This window comes from Triticum dicoccoides, chromosome 3B (genome assembly GCF_002162155.2).
Source record: "Triticum dicoccoides isolate Atlit2015 ecotype Zavitan chromosome 3B, WEW_v2.0, whole genome shotgun sequence".
NCBI classification, from domain to species: Eukaryota; Viridiplantae; Streptophyta; class Magnoliopsida; order Poales; family Poaceae; genus Triticum; species Triticum dicoccoides.
The window spans coordinates 270843347-270858432 of NC_041385.1; positions in this window are offsets into that span (position 1 = coordinate 270843347).

Genomic DNA, 15086 nt, shown 5'->3' on the forward strand with positions numbered 1-15086 from the left:
TCGCATGAAGAGCAGATCGAGGCGAAGCACACAAGCAGTTTACCCAGCTTCGGAGCTCTCCGGAGAGATAATACTCCTGCTGCTGCTTGTCTGATTGTATTATGTTCTTGCTCGAGAGTGAGCTAAGTGTTTCTCTGGCTTTCGAATGATCCGAACCCCCTCTACGTTGCGCATGGGCCTCCTTTTATATGCTAAAGGGGTCACCGATAGGTGGCAACGTAGACAAGGGTAAAAATGTAAAAAGAGAGGTGGTTGGTACAGTATATCCTACCTAACCCTGACGGCAGGGGACAAGGGCATTAAATGCCCGTCTGTGTAGCCCAAACAGTGCAGAAAAGGACCGTCAGGGGCGCCACCGCTCGCCACGATGGCGATCTTGTCAGCTTCGCATGCCACCGCGCACCGCTGGCTGCACGGCCTCCCGCCACGCGCGCCTGGAAAGGCCCCCAGAGCGACACGTTGGTGGATGCGCTGGAGCGTGGGCATAGAGTGGCCGCCTGCCGCGGCAAGCGCCTTGCCGCGGCCGTTGTCTTGTCGAGTCCGGAAGCTTGTCGCTCACTGGGCCCTGATATGCCTTGGTTGGTCTTCCCGGCAAGCTCCTCTTGCCGGGGCCTTGTCGCCTTGCCGGGACGCGTGGCGCGTCGCGCCAAGTTCCTTGGGATGCCTTGGTTGGCCTTCCCGGCAAGCTCCTCTTGCGGAGGCCTTGTCTTGAATACTTTGTTCTTGAATGGCTCCAAAGGAACCATGGAGGACCTTGGCGGTCGCCCGGCAAGCCTTGCCGCGAGGTACTGCAACTGCCCGTGCACAAGTTCGGGGTACTAGGGTACCCCTATTCTAGTACACCGACAATAAGATTCACAACAAAAGTTTTATATTGACATAAAAAATGATAATACTTCAAGCATACTAACAAAGCAATTATGTCTTCTCAAAATAACATGGCCAAAGAAAGCTTATCCCTACAAAATCATATAGTTTGGCTATGCTCCATCTTAGTCACACAAAGTATTCAAATCATGCACAACCCCGGTTTCATCCAAGCAATAGTTTCATACTTTAGTATTCTCAAACCTTTTCAACTTTCACGCAATACCTAGGGCATTTGAGGAAGCCCATCGTTGTAATATACATGCCAAGTTCTATAATGACAAATTCCCACTAGTATATGAAAGTGAAACATAGGAGACTCTCTATCATGAAGATTATGGTTCTACTTTGAAGCACAAGTGTGGAAAAAGTATAGTAGCATTGCCCCTTCTCTCTTTTTCTCACATTTTTTGTTTGGCTTCTTTGGCCTTTTTTTGATTAGCTTCTTTGGCCTCTTTTTTTATTTCCTCACATGGAACAATGCTCTAATAATGAAAATCATCACACTTTTATTTACTTACAACTCAAGAATTACAACTCGATACTTAGAACAAAGTATAACTCTATATGAATTCCTCCGGCGGTGTACCGGGATGTGCAATGAATCAAGAGTGACATGTATGAAAGAATTATGAAAGGTGGCTTTACCACAAATACGATGTCAACTACATGATCATGCAAAGCAATATGACAATGATGAAGCGTGTCATAATAAACGGAACAATGGAAAGTTGCATGGCAATATATATTGTAATGGCTATGGAAATGACATAACAGGTAGGTATGGTGGCTGTTTTGAGGAAGGTAAATGGTGGGTTTATGGTACCGACGAAAGTTGTGCTGTACTCGAGATGCTAGCAATGGTGGAAGGGTGAGAGTGCGTATAATCCATGGAGTCAACATTAGTCATAAAGAACTCACATACTTATTGCAAAAATCTATAAGTCATCAAAACCAAGCACTGCGCGCATGCTCCTAGGGGAAGGGTTGGTAGGAGTTAACCATCGCGCGATCCCGACCTCCACACATAAGGAGGACAATCAAAGAGATACCTCATGCTTCAAATTTGTTACACAACGGTTACCATACGTGCATGCTACGGGACTCACAAACCTCAACACAAGTATTTTCAAATTCACAACTACTCCACTAGCATGACTCTAATATCACCATCTTCATATCTCAAAACAATCATAATGAATCAAACTTCTCATAGTATTCAATGCACTTTATATGAAAGTTTTTGTTATATCCCTCTTGGATGCCCAGCATATTAGGACTAAATTCAGAACCAAAAAAAATACCATTCTGTTTAATACTCTCAAAATAATATAAGTGAAGCATGAGAGTTCATCAATTTCTTCAAAATAAAACCACCATCGTGCTCTAAAAAGATGTAAGTGAAGCACTAGAGCAAATGACAAACTACTCCAAAAGATATAAGTGAAGATCAATGAGTAGTTGAATAATTATGCAACTATGTGAAGACTCTCTAACATTTAAGAATTTCAGATCTTGGGATATTATTCAAACAGCAAGCAAAACAAAATAAAAGGAAATGACACTCCAAGCAAAACACATATCATGTGGTGAATAAAAATATAGCTCCAAGTAAGGTTACCTATGAACGAAGACGAAATAGGGGATGCCTTCCGGGGCATCCCCAAGCTTAGATGCTTGGTTGTCCTTGAATATTGCATTGGGGTGCCTTGGGCATCCCCAATCTTAGGCTCTATCCACTCCTTATTCCATAGTCCATCGAAACTTTACCCAAAACTTGAAAACTTCACAACATAAAACTCAACAGAAAACTCGTAAGCTCCATTAGTATAAGAAAATAAATCACCACTTTTGGTACTGTTGTGAACTCATTCTAAATTAATATTGGTGTAATATCTACTGTATTCCAACTTCTCTATGGTTCATACCCTCCGATACTACACATAGATTCATCAAAATAAGCAAACAACACATAGAAAACAAAAACTGTCAAAAACAGAACAGTCTATAGTAATCTCTAACTCTCTAATACTTCTGTCACTCCAAAAATTCTGAAATAAATTTGTGGGCGTGAGAAATTTGTCTATTAATCTTCTGCGGAAAGAATCAACACAAAAGCACTCTTCTAAAAAATGACAGCTAATCCCGTGAGCATAAAGTTTCTGTTTTTTACAGCCAGATCAAATTAACTTTCACCCAAGTCTTCCCAAAGGTTCTACTTGGCACTTTATTGAAACAAAAGATATTAGACATGATTACTACAGTCGATTAATCATGTGAACATAGAAAAACAGTAGGGGTAAATATTGAGTTGTCTCCCAACAAGCGCTTTTCTTTAAGGCCTTTTTAGCTAGGCATGATGATTTCAATGATGCTCACATAAAAGATGAGAATTGAAACATAGTGGGAGCATCATGAAGAATATGACTAACACATTTAAGCGTAACCCACTTCCTATGCATAGGGATTTTGTGAGCAAACAACTTATGGGAACAAGAATCAACTAGCATAGGAAGGTAAAACAAGCATAACTTCAAGATTTTAAGCACATAGGGAGGAAACTTGATATTACTGCAATTCCTACAAGCATATATTCCTCCCTCATAATACATTTCAGTAGCATAATGAATGAATTCAACAATATAACCATCACCTAAAGCACTATTTTCATGATGCACAAGCATAGAAATTTTACTACTCTCCACATAAGCAAAATTCTTCTCATCAATAGTAGTGGGAGCAAACTCAACAAAATAACTATCATGTGAGGCATAATCCAATTGAAAATTAAAATCAAGACGACAAGTTTCATGGTTATCATTATTCTTTATAGCATACATGTCATCACAATAATCATCATATATAGCAACTTTGTTCTCATAATCAATTGGAACCTCTTCCGAAATAGTGGATTCATCACTAAATAAAGTCATGACCTCTCCAAATCCACTTTCATCAATATAACCATAAGATTCAACACCCTCCAAAATAGTGGGATCAATACTACTTAAAGTTGACACTCTTCCAAACCCACTTTCATCAATATAATCATCATAAATAGGAGGCATGCTATCATCAAAATAAATTTTCTCATCAAAACTTGGTGGACTAAAAATATCGTATTCATCAAACATAGCATCCCCAAGCTTATAGCTTTGCATATCATTAGCATCATGGATATTCAAAGAATTCATACTAACACCATTGCAGTCATGCTCATCATTTTCACGAAAGGTATTAAAAAGATGAAGCATATGAGGCACCCTCAATTCCATTTTTTGTACTTTTTTATAGACTAAACTAGTGATAAAACAAGAAACTAAAAGACTCGATTGCAAGATCTAAATATATACCTTCAAGCACTAACCTCCTCGGCAACGGCGCCAGAAAAGATCTCGATGTCTACTACGCAACCTTCTTCTTGTAGACGTTGTTGGGCTTCCAAGTGCATAGGACAACAACAAATTTCCCTCAAGTGGATGACCTAAGGTTTATCAATCTGTCGGAGGCTAGGATGAAAATGGTCTCTCTCAAACAACCCTGTAACCAAATAAGAAAGAGTCTCTTGTGTCCCCAACACACCCAATACAATGGTAAATTGTATAGGTGCACTAGTTCGGCGAAGAGATGGTGATACAAGTGCGATATGGATGGTAGATATAAGCTTTTATAATCTGAAAATATGAGAACAACAAGGTAACAAGTGGTAAAAGTGAGTGAAAAAGGTATTGCAATGCTTCGAAACAAGGCCTAGGGTTCATACTTTCACTAGTGCAAATTCTCTCAACAATGATAACATAATTAGATCATATAACTATCCCTCAACATGCAACAAAGAGTCACTCCAAAGTCACTAATAGCAGAGAACAAACAAAGAGATTATTGTTGGGTACGAAACCACCTCAAAGTTATTCTTTCCAATCAATCCATTCGGCTATTCTTATGAGTGTCACAAACAACCCTAGAGTTCATAGTAAAATAACACCTTAGTACACACATCAACCAAAACCCTAATGTCACCTAGATACTCCATTGTCACCTCAAGTATCCACGGGTATGATTATATGATATGCATCACACAGTCTCAGATTCATCTATTCAAACCAACACAAAGAACTTCAAAGAGTGCCCCAAAGTTTCTACCAGAGAGTCAAGACGAAAACATGTGCCAACCCCTATGCATAAGTTCACAAGGTCATTGAACCCGCAAGTTGATCACCAAAACATACATCAAGTAGATCACGTGAATATCCCATTGTCACCACAGATAAGCACATGCAAGACATACATCAAGTGTTCTCAAATCCTTAAAGAATCAATCTGACAAGATAAGTTCAAAGGGAATACTCAATCAATTACAAGAAGGTAGAGGGGGAGAAACATCATAAGATCCATCTGTAATAGCAAAGCTGACGGTACATCAAGATCGTGCCAAATCAAGAACACGAGAGAGAGAGATCAAACACATAGCTACTGGTACATACCCTCAGCCCCGAGGGTGAACTACTCCCTCCTCGTTATGGAGAGCGCCGGGATGATGAAGATGGCCACTGGTGATGGATCCCCCTCCGGCATGGTGCCAGAACAGGGCCCCGATTGGTTTTTAGTGGCTGCAAAGGCTTGCGGCAGCGGAACTCCCGATCTAGCTTATTTTCTGGAGGTTTGGGGATTTATAGGAGAGGTTGGCGTCAAGAACAAGCCAGGGGGCCCCATGGGAAGTCCACGAGGCACATGGGTGCACCCTAGAGGGGTGGGGGCACCCTCCTCCCTCGTGGGGCCCGCATGCCTCTCCTCCGGTAACTCTTCGTTCCAGTATTTTTTATATTTTCTAGAAAAAATCTCCGTTGATTTTCAGCGCATTCCGAGAACTTTTTTTTCTGCACAAAAACAACACCATGGTAGTTCTGCTGAAAACAACGTTAGTCCCGATTAGTTCTAATGAAATCATACCAAAATCATGTAGAAATATTATAAATATGGCATGAATACATAAAAAATTATAGATACATTGGAGACGTATCACATGCCTCGCGGCACGCTTCTCTTCCTCGGCCTTCTTCTCCGCTTCTATTTTGGGGCGCTCTGCCGGAGGCCAAGCCTCCCACAAGGCGACATCTATTTCTTTCCAAAGCTCCTTAAGGCTGGGGTGGCTCAGCGGGCGGCACGACGTTCTCCTCGTAGCGGGGAGCCGATGCTTCCTCCGCCGTGCGTGCTGGCAAGACTGGGAACTCCGACGCGTCCACCTTGACGCGTCGAGGCGAGGAGCGGAAAGCCGACGCATCCTCCTCGACTAGTGGCGGCGAGGAACGGAACAGCGACGCGTGACCATCTACGAAGTGTAGCGAGGGGCGCCTAGGCTTGGGAGGGGCGATGCCATGGTGGTCGACGTGAGAGGGAGGGAGAGGAGATAGCGATGAACGTGAGGGTTTTTCCGAATGCCGTGGGAGGCGCAATATTTATAGCGACCAATGGCACACCTACGTAAGATTTGGACTGAGCTTCACCGACTTAACTGCATGTAGCGACCCGACCTCAAACGGTCAAGCCTCTGTGTATCTGTGCCATCCCTAGATCGGTATGCTGGCACGCACAGTACATCGATGTATATATCAAAGTGCAATCACATGTATAAATAACATAAAACTGATATATACCTCATAAGTCTCAGCGGAAACAATCGAACGGGTGTGGAGTCCCATGAATGCCAACGACAAGTTGAGTGTAGACCGTAACCCTACAACGTAACTCTTACTCATCGTAGAAATTCCTGCAACATAAGACATTGCAGCCCTGTAGGTCAGTACATTGAATGTACTGGCAAGTTACATCATAAGAATAATGAACCTATTTGTACATGCAATTTGGCTGGTGGAAAGCTAAAAGATATTATTCTATCACTACAGTATAGCATAGGATGAGTTGGCAAACCCAACTCAATCCAATCCCAAGTTTCATTTAAAACCCAAGAATTTAAATAAAGGTGAGGAGATCTCCCGGCATTTTCACTACTAGATGCTCAAGTTGTCCGTAACCGGGGACACGACTAATCGATTAGGTTTTAACACTCAATAGAGATTTGCGCACTTTTCCCCACAAGAATCGATCGCCTCCCTTGAAATTCTCGCACTGCTTGGTGTTTGAGAACAGGATGACAGAGACATAGTCTTTCGAAAGTATTTCCCCTTAACCCACGGATAGGCCGGTACACCTACTCATTCTACATCTGCTAGCCCATCCCGGAAGGGGTCACACTAACTACTCAACTAAGCCATAGCCCATATTGGCTTGTGGCTGCACACGTAAGCTTCTAGACATGAGAATATGATTGATCTCTTTGAGCCATGGCGGCCGACCACTAGTGGTGCACCACCATGGATTAACCATGCATGCTCCCACTGTACTTTGCCACTATTCAAACCAAATACCACCCATGTAGTTCATTTACAAGTCTTGGTCCTGCTTACTACTTTGTCACTCATGTCTCACCATGTTCGCTTCCCAAACCACGTCTACATTTAGTGAGGCAAAAATAAACTTACACGGTGGTGACAAGGATGTATAGATCAGACCTACCTCAAATGAACTACTAGGTAATGGCATAGTCATATGGCAACAATAAATCCTACCATGCAATCCTACCACAAAAGGACTAAGTGCATAATATAAACATAGGTAATTGATAGAATGATCAAATGTGAACTTGCCTGATAATAGTTGATGAAGATTATATCGCTCTCAGAAATTTTACTTAATAGAACTATTCGTCACTCTCCGATGTAGATCTATATATAGTCAAACATTGCATTCACATAAGAAATCATTTCAGAGAACCAAAAATACTTAGAGAAACCAAATGAAAACCAACACACTCAACTATCACAAAATTTTCTAAGTGCAAAACAACATGTGTCATAGGGTGCATAACCGTGATGTGATCTATCGTGCATACATAGCATATTCATAAAACTATCATGGATATATCCTACTTGTGTGAAAATACCATGAGATTGATCCAAGTCATAGGGTTTGGCTACCATGACAAAGTGCAAAAAGAATTAACTCAATCGGACCTACGGTTTGGGAGATATGGCTATTTGAAGTTCGAATTCGAATTTAAATAAATTCAAATTTTAATCTGACCAAAGTTTACCAAAAAGGATACTACTGGATAGATCTAAACAATATGAAGTATTTTCCGCTGGTTTCATCGAGTTTGGATCTACGCTTAAAAAGTTGTGGCTAAATCAATATCAAGGACTAATCTGCTAATAACAGGGACTAAACAGTGAAGAGAAACTATCACAAACAGGTCCCTGGTGCGTGGCAGATTCCTACTGGCCGAAAGGTGTTCACCATGTAGCTTATAGAGCGAACAACCGCTAAATAGGAAAAATAACAACCACGGCTAAACTAAAGAAAACCAACAATCGGTTTTAATCAAAACCGTTCGGTTTAAACGAACCGCGGTTAACTGATCTAATACTAAATAAAAGAAAACTAAACGAAACCAACACGAGGAAGAACAAGTACGGGGCGCTGGCTCGGGCGATGGACGGGGCGATGCCTGCGGTGCTTTTTGGCGGCGGGGAAGGAGGCGAACGAGACGTGCGCGACGAGGGGGTTGCGGTGGTGGTGGTGGCGCGCGTCGAGGTGTCCGGGACGGGCGAAGCTAAGGGCGACAGCTCCGTGCTCCGGCGAGGACGAAGGTCGTTGGGGCGTCGTCTCTAGTGGTCCCTAGGGGCAAAAACAATGTCAACCGGATGAGACTCGGCGAGTTACGAAGGTTGACAGAAAGAAAATGAAGGTAGGGGAGTCTACAGCGATGGAAACTCCGGCGAGATGCTCCGACTCCGGTGAGATCCAACGCGGCAGGGCGGTGGCTGTGAGGAGCAAGGGACGATGCGGAGTGACAGAATGGAGAGAGGAGGTCATGGGGGTTTTATATGCGCGGAGAGGGGCTCGGGGTCGCGGCGGATAGGCCTTATCCCGGGGCAATGGCGCCGGTGGTTGTGGGAGCGCGAGTGCGTGCTGTATCCGAGCGGAACGAGCGGAGGTTGAGGATGATGGGGCGGGACCTACCTGACAACGGGAGCAGTGTACGTGCGAGAGGGAGAGGAGGAGCAGGCGACGAGGCGGTGAGGCACGGGCGACGGCCTCGGGCCCTCGGCCTATCGGCCGGTGGGTCGGTCGGTGCGCCCTTGGGCCGAAGTGGCCTCGGTCCAGGTGGTGCGGTGTGCGTGCGTGTTTTTTTACAGAAAACATTGTCAGGTCAAAAACAACTCCAACGAATTCATAAAAATACCATAGTAATTGCTAAAATCACTATTGATAATATATAGAATAATGAACATTAATCCCAACACATATAATTTTGAAAAAAAAATCTAATGCAGTAAATGCACTTTTTTGCCAAGAAAATAAATACCAAATAAACTCCAAAAAAACCTAAATAATATTCTAATGAATACCCCAACTCCTTTTTGTTTGAGGAAGTCATTCTATCCTCTCTCCTTTATTTTCTCTTGAGTGGAAAATAATATTTGAATATTTCAAAAACTCCAAAATGCAAAGAAATATGATATGCATTGAATGATTCTATTAACATCCAAATTTATTAAAAATTGGGATGTTACACTGTAGGTGTAATTGCGCCACTGACATGTGGGCCAGATGCCTGTTGGGCCCACATGTCAGTGACACAATGCACCCTGCAGTTGAGTAATTGAAGCAACGTCCCGTAAGATATGTTGCGTGATTAACGTAACAACTACGTGGGCATATTTGTTGGAGTAAATTACGGGGGAGGGAAGGGGTGGAAATATTGCTGGTCACAACGGATTGGACGAGCGCGGGGGGAGGAGAGTCATGCATGCAGATATTTTTCCACACGGGGGGAGTGGTGGGACTGCCGGAGGGAGAAGGAGAGTCAAGCAGGCGTTCAGATTTCAAGGTGTACTAAATTATTGCATGCGATGATTAAGGATGGCCATAGTGGTGGTAATGTGGTAGTATCTGGTATCATGCACACGGGAATAGCAAACATGCTGATGTGGCAAAGAATTAAAGAAGAGAGAGAGGGGGGGGGAGGTTAGAGTAACAGATCTATATAGTCCGTCCGATCTATATCTAACGGATAGGAAGGAAACTATGACAATTTACCCGCACTCCTCTCCACATTTGCAGATAAGGCCTTCCCTCATTCATCCTTTTCTTCCACAAGATCTTGCTGTTCCGTGCAACGCACGGGCATCTTGCTAGTGCATGTAAAAATCTTTGTCATTTACTAGTGTTCATGCATGCATGCAATGCAATAATGCATTGGTAAACACATTTTTTTGTGAAGAACGAGAGCATTAATTGAGTACTTTTGCAGACAAGAAAGACTATTCCACCGCCTCTATCTTGGTAAGAGTAGGTGAAAATTTTGAATCGAGCTCTTTAAACTAGAAGGGAGATAGTAGTACTCTAATAGCTAACCTTGTTGTGATGACTAGATAGGACATGGCACGCACCTGGACGGAGGAACTAGTCTGCATTGTGCATATAAGTTTTGTCTGAAGTCAATCTACCTCTACTTTGACCAAACTTATAGAAAAATGTATCAACATTCACAATGTCAAATTAATATTTGTATACTCATTATAAAACATAGTTTCATAAAATATATATTTGGTATTGTAGATATTGATATTTTTAGTATAAATTTGGTCAAAAACTTTGCAAACTTTGACTTGACACAAATCTTACGCGGAGTAAAAAGGACCAAAGGGAGTATGATGCATGCGGAGTAGGAAAAAAATTGCTCATTTATAGCCGTCCGAAGTCTCAAAGGGCGCGGCCGCGCGAGGAAGGCTAAGGTCATGGGAGGCGCAACGATTGACGGAATTAAGTGAAGTTACATCCACGCGCCGGCCTGGCGTGCAAACACGCAGAAGCTATACCGTTAGGCCTACGATATGGGTCTAGTAGACATGACATCTAGTGGGCCCCGCATAGTGTTGGAAATATGCCCTAGAGGCAATAATAAATTATTTATTATTATTATATTTCCTTGTTCATGATAAACGTTTATTATCCATGCTATAATTGTATTGATAGGAAACTCAGATACATGTGTGGGTACATAGACAACACCATGTCCCTAGTAAGCCTCTAGTTGACTAGCTCGTTGATCAATAGATGGTTACGGTTTGCTGACCATGGTCATTGGATGTCGTTGATAACGGGATCACATCATTAGGAGAATGATGTGATGGACAAGACCCAATCCTAAGCCTAGCACAAAGATCGTGTAGTTCGTATGCTAAAGCTTTTCTAATGTCAAGTATCATTTCCTTAGACCATGAGATTGTGCAACTCCCGGATACCGTAGGAATGCTTTGGGTGTACCAAACATCAGAACGTAACTGGGTGGCTATAAAGGTGCACTACGGGTATCTCCGAAAGTGTCTATTGGGTTGGCACGAATCGAGACTGGGATTTGTCACTCCGTGTAACAGAGAAGTATCTCTGGGCCCACTCGATAGGACATCATCATAATGTGCACAATGTGACCAAGGGGTTGATCACGGGATGATGTGTTACGGAATGAGTAAAGAGACTTGCCGGTAACGAGATTGAACAAGGTATTGGGATATCGACGATCGAATCTCGGGCAAGTACTATACCGCTAGACAAAGGGAATTGAATACGGGATTGATTGAATCCTTGACATCGTGGTTCATCCGATGAGATCATCATGGAACATGTGGGAGCCAACATGGGTATCCAGATCCCGCTGTTGGTTATTGGCCGGAGAGTTGTCTCGGTCATGTCTGCATGATTCCCGAACCCGTAGGGTCTACACACTTAAGGTTTGGTGACGCTAGAGTTGTTATGGGAATTGGTGTGCAGTTACCGAATGTTGTTCGGAGTCCCGGATGAGATCCTGGATGTCACGAGGAGTTCCGGAATGGTCCGGAGGTAAAGATTTATATATGGGAAGTCCTATTTTGGCCACCGAAAAATGTTCGGGATTTTTCAGTATTGTACCGGGAAGGTTCTGGAGTGGGGCCCACTAGCATGGGGGGACCCACATGAACGTGGGTAGTTGGGGCAAGGCCCCACACCCTTGGTCAAGGCGCACCAAGATCCCCCCTTAGAAGGAATATGATCATATCCCGAAGGGATAAGATCAAGATCCCTAAAAAGGGGGGATAACAATCGGTGGGGAAGGAAATGATGGGATTTCTTTCCTCCCACCTTTGCCAACGCCCCAATGGACTTGGAGGGCAAGAAACCAGCCCCCTCCACCCCTATATATAGTGGGGAGGCGCATGGGAGCTTCACCCTTGCCCCTGGCGCAGCCCTCTCCCTCCCCAACACCTCCTTCTCCGTAGTAGTGCTTGGCGAAGCCCTACCGGAGAACTGCAAGCTCCACCACCACGCCGTCGTGCTGCCAGAGCTCTCCCTCAACTTCTCCTCTCCCCTTGCTGGATCAAGAAGGAGGAGACGTCCCCGGGCTGTACGTGTGTTGAACACGGAGGTGCCGTCCGTTCGGCACTAGGATCCCCGGTGATTTGGATCACGATGAGTACGACTCCTTCAACCCCGTTCTCTTGAACGCTTCCGCTTAGCGATCTACAAGGGTATGTAGATGCACTCCCGTCTCTCTCATTGCTAGTTTCTCCATAGATAAATCTTGGTGACTCATAGGAAAATTTTGAATTTCTGCTACGTTCCCCAACAGTGGCATCATGAGCTAGGTCTATTGCGTACATTCTTTGCATGAGTAGAACACAAAGTAGTTGTGGGCGTTGATTTTGTTCAATATGCTTACCGTTACTAGTCCAATCTTGATTCGGCGGCATTGTGGGATGAAGCGGCCTGGACCGACCTTACACGTACACTTACGTGAGACAGGTTCCACCGACTGACATGCACTTGTTGCATAAGGTGGCTAGCGGGTGCCAGTCTCTCCCACTTTAGTCGGATCAGATTCGATGATAAGGGTCCTTATGAAGGGTAAACAGCAATTGACATATCACGTTGTGGTTTTTGCGTAGGTAAGAAACGTTCTTGCTAGAAAGCCATAGCAGCCACGTAAAACATGCAAACAACAATTAGAGGACGTCTAACTTGTTTTTGCAGGCTATGCTATGTGATGTGATATGGCCAAAAAGAATGTGATGAATGATATGTGATGTATGAGATTGATCATGTTCTTGTAATAGGAATCACGACTTGCATGTCGATGAGTATGACAACCGGCAGGAGCCATAGGAGTTGTCTTTATTTATTGTATGACCTGCATGTCACTGAACAACGCCATGTAATTACTTTACTTTATTGCTAACCGGTAGCCATAGTAGTAGAAGTAATGAGTTGGCGAGACAACTTCATGGAGACACGATGATGGAGATCATGGTGTCATGTTGGTGACGATGATGATCATGGAGCCCCGAAGATGGAGATCAAAAGGAGCAAAATGATATTGGCCATATCATGTCACTATTTGATTGCATGTGATGTTTATCATGTTTATGCATCTTATTTGTTTAGAACGATGGTAGTAAATAAGATGATCCCTCATAATAATTTCAAGAAAGTGTTTCCCCTAACTGTGCACCGTTGCGAAAGTTCGTCATTTTGAAGCACCACGTGATGATCGGGTGTGATAGATTCTAACGTTCACATACAACGGGTGTAAGCCAGATTTACACACGCAAAACACTTAGGTTAACTTGACGAGCCTAGCATGTACAGACATGGCGTCGGAACACAAGAGACCGAAAGGTCGAGCATGAGTCGTATAGTAGATATGATCAACATGAAGATGTTCACCGATGATGACTAGTCTGTCTCACGTGATGATCGGACATGGCCTAGTTGACTCAGATCATGTAATCACTTAGATGACTAGAGGGATGTCTATCTGAGTGGGAGTTCATAAGATGAAGTTAATTATCCTGAACATAGTCAAAAGATTCTTGCAAATTATGTCGTAGCTCGCGCTTTAGTTCTACTGTTTTAGATATGTTCCTAGAGAAAATTTAGTTGAAAGTTGATAGTAGCAATTATGCGGACTAGGTCCGTGAACTGAGGATTGTCCTTGTTGCTTCATAGAAGGCTTATGTCCTTAATGCACCGCTCGGTGTGCTCGACCTCGAACGTAGTCTGTGGATGTTGCGAACATCTGACATACACATTTTGATAACTACGTGATAGTTCAGTTAAATGGTTTAGAGTAGAGGCACCAAAGACGTTTTCGAAACATCACGGAACATATGAGATGTTTCGAGGGCTGAAATTGGGATTTCAGGCTCGTGCCCACGTCAAGAGGTATGAGACCTCCGACGATTTTCTTAGCCTGCAAACTAAGGGAGAAAAGCTCAATCGTTGAGCTTGTGCTCAGATTGTCTGAGTACAACAATCACTTGAATCGAGTGGGAGTTGATCTTCTAGATGAGATAGTGATGTTTCTTCAAAGTCATTGCCACCAAGCTGCTAGAGCTTCGTGATGAACTATAACATATCAGGGATAGATATGATGATCCTTGAGATATTCGCGATGTTTGACACCATGAATGTAGAAATCAAGAAGGAGCATCAATTGTTGATGGTTGGTGAAACCACTAGTTTCAAGAAGGGCAAGGGCTAGAAGGGATACTTCATGAAATGGCAGATCAGTTGCTGCTCTAGTGAAGAAACCCAAGGTTGAACCCAAACCCGAGACTAAGTGCTTCTGTGATAAGGGGAACAGTCAGTAGAGCGGAATTACCCTAGATACTTGGTAGATGAGAAGGCTGGCAAGGTCGAAGGAAGTATATTGGATATACATTATGTTAATGTGTACTTTACTACTACTCTTAGTAGCACCAGGGTATTACATACCGGTTCGGTTGCTAAGTGTTAGTAACTCGAAATAAAAGCTACGGAATAAACGGAGACTAGCTAAAGGTGAGCTGACGATATGTGTTGGAAGTGTTTCCAAGGTTGATGTGATCAAGCATCGCACGCTCCCTCTACCATCGAGATTGGTGTTAAACCTAAATAATTGTTATTTGGTGTTTGCGTTGAGCATAGACATGATTGGATTATGTCTATCGCAATACGGTTATTCATTTAAGGAGAATAATGGTTACTCTGTTTATTTGAATAATACCTTCAATGGTCTTGCACCTAAACTGAATGGTTTATTGAATCTCGATCGTAATGATACACATGTTCATGCCAAAAGA